Source organism: Neofelis nebulosa, chromosome 8, assembly GCF_028018385.1.
Source record: "Neofelis nebulosa isolate mNeoNeb1 chromosome 8, mNeoNeb1.pri, whole genome shotgun sequence".
Classification (NCBI taxonomy): domain Eukaryota; kingdom Metazoa; phylum Chordata; class Mammalia; order Carnivora; family Felidae; genus Neofelis; species Neofelis nebulosa.
Window position 1 is genome coordinate 41,294,584 of NC_080789.1, and position 4,772 is coordinate 41,299,355.

At 36.8% G+C, this 4,772-nt stretch overlaps 1 non-coding gene across 1 annotated transcript; it reads right to left on the reverse strand.

The window, feature by feature from the left end:
• Positions 1 to 3,835: 3,835 nt before the first annotated feature.
• On the reverse strand, positions 3,836 to 3,942 carry LOC131484138 (U6 spliceosomal RNA). Its single transcript, XR_009248049.1, has one exon. It is a non-coding gene; the product is annotated as a U6 spliceosomal RNA (small nuclear RNA).
• Between the last annotated feature and the right edge of the window lie 830 nt (positions 3,943 to 4,772).

Sequence of the window (4,772 nt, forward strand, 5' to 3'; positions counted from 1 at the left end):
TCGAGCCCCGCGTCAGGCTCTGGGCTGATGGCTCGGAGCCTGGAGCCTGTTTCCGATTCTGCGTCTCCCTCTCTCTCTGACCCTCCCCCGTTCATGCTCTGTCTCTCTCTGTCCCAAAAATAAATTAAAAAAAAAAAAAAAAAACGTTGAAAAAAAAAACAATGACAAAGTAAGGGACAAGGAAAGTGACAAATAAATTACTGAGATAAAATATATAGCTTAGAAATAGATACACCCACAAATATTAACATGCAATTCAATAAAAAAGACTTGACAATTTTAAAAATGATTTTGGAACAATTGGTTATCCACATGAGGAAAAATAAAGCTAGCATAAAAAAATTTCTTGTTTAATATATAAAAAATATAAACTCTAATAAAGAGGGTGATAAAATTGACTAAAGCCATCTATACAACAAAAAGTGGACATAGAAAAGAAAGGCCAGGGATTGGGAAAATATATTTACAACACATATGTATATGTATGTGTGTGTGTAGAAATGAAAACCAAAATTCTTACTAAAAAACTAAAAATCAAAGAAGACAGCCAACCCAATAGAAAAAAGAACAAAGTATATGAATAGACATTCCCTACAAGAGGAAATATGGATGGCCAATACGCATGAGAAATAGAAAGTGAGAAAATACAATTTTTTAAAAAAGATGCTATGTCCCACGTCACAAATTGTTAAAATTTTTTAAATGTTACCAACCGCAACTGATGGAAAAGATGTGATGATTCTAAAACTTACATGAATTGATGGTGGGTAGGTACCTGGTGTGCTGGTTTAGTGCAAGCACTGTAGTGAGTAATGTGGCAAAATCTAATAAAATTCAACTATGCATCAATTGAATTCCTAGGGAGAAACCCATTCACTAAAAGATGTGTATGAGAATGTTCATTACAGCATCCTTGGCATTGATAATAAATTAAAAATAAACTTAATATCCAGAACCAGAAATTTAGATAAATTATGGCATATAATTGTATAAGGACAAGTCTGTAGCATTTAAAATGAATGAACCAAAGCTCTACATATCCACATAGACAAATCTTGGTAGCATACTTATGCATCAAGTAGGGAAATTATGCAGGAATAGAGCGTGATACCATTTATAAGAAATTTAAAACATAAAGAAATACTAAATACCACTTAGAAATACATGCAAGTATGGTAAAAGCATAAAAACATGTTAAAAGTAATGAAGCCAAAATTAGAACAGCAGGTTTTTTCCTGAGGTGAAGACATGGAAATGAGGTTGGGGAGGATTACAAAGGAAGCTTTAATAATGATGCAGTATTCCATGTACTTAAAAAAAAGTGTCTAAAGCAATATGTTAAAATGAAGTAAAGCTGGATGTTGAGTACACAAGAGTTAATCATTATTATTCATTTTGGTTTTCCTAACACTGAAAACAGTTCACAATAAAAACAAGAAATGTTTTTTTAAAAAGACATTATTATTTATTTATAATAGCTAAATCGATCAACCAAACAAGTAACTATGGGACTATAGCCAGTAAGTTTCTGCAGAACTATGACCTCCTCATACGTGGCATCTGACAATGTGGTCGGGGACAAGGGGTTCCTTTTGGTTGTCCCAAGAGTGCTGCCAGCATTATTGGGAGGAAGAGGAAGAATGATAAATGCTTTACAATGCATTGGTACAATCCAGAGCAAAGAAAAATTGTCCCTACGTCTCCTGTTGACGGTTACCGTCACCATACCAAGTGGCCCTGGAACATGACTGACTTGACCAAGTGTCAGCTCAAGTCCCTTCTCATGAAAAGATGGCCTCCTTCCTTGGTATGCTGGCTTTAATAACATTTTTTTTTTCTTTTCCCAGAGCTTCCTATGTGTCAGAGATTGTTCCTGGACCAGAGAGAGAAAAGATGTGTGAGGTTCTGCCCTAGTCCCAACCCCTAAGCTGAATTCCCAGTCCATCCCCTCAGCCGAGGACCCCATCACATTAACCCCATGAAATCTTTAAGCTCACTTGATTCAGCTACACACAGTTAAACAGACTTGGTGCTACTGATTGTCCCATAAATGCCCCCCACAAATAAATGAATCCCTTTTTGTGGCATCGTAGCGAAACCGGCAACCAGAAAGTCAACACTAATAGAACACAAATTTTGTGGGTTAGTTTTCAAAAAACTGCAACCCAATTATGTAAGACAAAACAAGCTTCTCTCTCGTGTACCAAGTATTCGGGGAAAGTATTTAAAGAAACATAACTGCCTTGCATCCTTCACAAATGAAGTTCTTGTAAAATTCCATCTTTCTCACTTGAAATATGCAGAACAAATAAAAACAGCAGGGGAAAACATTATGTTCCTTGCAACATGGCTTCTCTGCTTCATTTCTGTACTGGAAATGGTAGATTATTTGCTTTATCAGATGAATTGGCTCTGTAGCCCACTTTAAAAGAACATACATGGGTTTTCAGCAGCAGGAAGTTTGGACTTGATTAGTTCAAGATAAAAGTACACAAGGAGGGTTGAATATCATTCTGAGCCAATAAGTATATGTGTAATGGAGATGGAACAGTACAAAACATTCATATTCTTAGGTACTAATGATAAGTAGGAAAAAAGCTTGCATCTTTTAGCTAAATTGTTTACTGTCTGCAAACTCAAAGTAGTAATTCAAGGCCAAGTGACAGGAAATTACAGTTTCCTGGCTGACATCAATTCAATCTTCAGTAATAGTTCTGAAACGGCAGTTTCTAAGCCTTGAAGAGAAAGGAAACACACACACACACACACACACACACACACACACGCAATAATTCAGGTCATAACCCATATGATATGGCACACATTATGTGCATAAAATGATGATGTATGCTTAAAAATCCAGTGCCTTATTTTATAATTTTAATCAAACTTTTTATTTAATCAGGTTCTTACATTTAGTCTGTACATGGACTCGGTTATTTACAGAATACAGGCTTGCCTAAGGGAGATGTGAAACAATGGCTGTTTCTGGTTACAACAGCAAATAGACAAGCATTTTTTTCTAGGTAATCATAAAAGTAAACATACTGAGAATTGGTGAGCTAAAAAAAGTTTTAATTTTTTTTTCCAGTTTTCTTCTTGTGGAAGGTAGTTACCTACATAATTCCCCCTAGGCAAAAGGAGCATTCCTCATCTTTCCCACCCATGCCCATTCCATCGTATACATAATTACCTCAAACTATCTTGAGAGCAAAGACTGCTAACTGTCATCCAAGATCCACTCTCTATTTATCCTCAAGGTTCTAACTGTAGGCAGCATTATAACTTTCTATGCAGAAATGAGAGACTACCTTAACCAGTTTACCTGGTGGCTAGGTCTTGCCATTCTATGATGCTATGGTCAATGGAATGCAAGCAGAAATTGCACATACCAACTTTCAAACACGGACTTGAAAAGGATATTGCTTGTATAGTGATTTTCTCTCTTCTCCTTCCCATGGGCTACAATGTAATGTTGTACCAGTCAGACAGCTTCAGTCATGTGACAAGGACACCACCCTATGGAATGGTAGAGCAATGAAATGGAAGGAATCTGGGTCCCTGGAACAGAACCTCTAACCTGCCCTGGAACACTGACCTACTCTAAATTGTTATGAGAGTGAAAAATAAACATCAATCTTATTTGAACCACAGTACTTTTGTTACAGCAGATTCTCCTTTACCCTAAATTCAGAAATCTTGGCCTTATAGAGAACATGATAGATTGGACTGTTTTCAGTGAATATTCTCTCATCTCCCCTGTCCAAATACTTAGAATTTGTCCAAAGAACTGACTTTGCTCAAGAGAGAGCGAGCGCACACGAAAGAGAGAATTAACACAAGCAGGGGTTTTATGAATTTGCGTGTCACCCTTGCACAGAGGCCATGCTAATCTTCTCTGTATCATTCCAATTTTAGTATAAGTGCTGCCCAAGAGAGCACTGCAAGCAGAGATTTTAAATCAGCTTGCCTTTTTGCCTTTCTGTAATCTTCCATGAGAAGAGCATGCCTCAGGTAGCCACTGGTCCATGAAAAAAGGGGAAATGTAAGGGAGACCCATATCCATGTATCCAGCCATGATGCCAAAACCACACGAGCCCAGATGAGGCATGGCCATTCCATTAACAAGAACACAAATGCTTATTTTTCTAAGCTATTGAATTTGGGAGGAAGGGCATAGGGTGAAGTTGGGCAACATTATTGAAGCAACATGCAATACTGAAAAGAATACTGATGACACAGAAAATAATGTGGACTTCACAAACTGGGAATTAAAAGTTTTCAAAACTTTTATGTGTAACTCATCATGGTTTCAATTCAATTTTCTGATCTTCAGAATAAAAAAGGTACAATATACAATCTTCAAGGACACCTACAACTTTAATATTCTAAGATTTCATACACTGCCTCCTAATTTCTGCCACTTTCTTAGCCAAGGCTATCTTGATCAGTGCATTGCAACTTTTAGGACATTCTCCTTGCTAAGAGGTGTTCTGAGCCCTCCCTGATTTCAGATCATTAAAACCAGATTTGTTACCATTTTATAGCCCAATGGTCTACACTTTAATTTCTATAATATCCTATCTTTGAACACTAGTGCAACACAAAGGAACAGATGCTATCTTATTAAATATCACAAACTGCATGTTAACTAGAGAATCAAAAGTCTACCCAGCCTATAAAACTGTGGAAATTTTCTATTAGAGGGTCCAATGGAATATTTTGAACAGAGTTATCAGAGAAAGACCAGCACTCAATGGAGAGTCACTCCT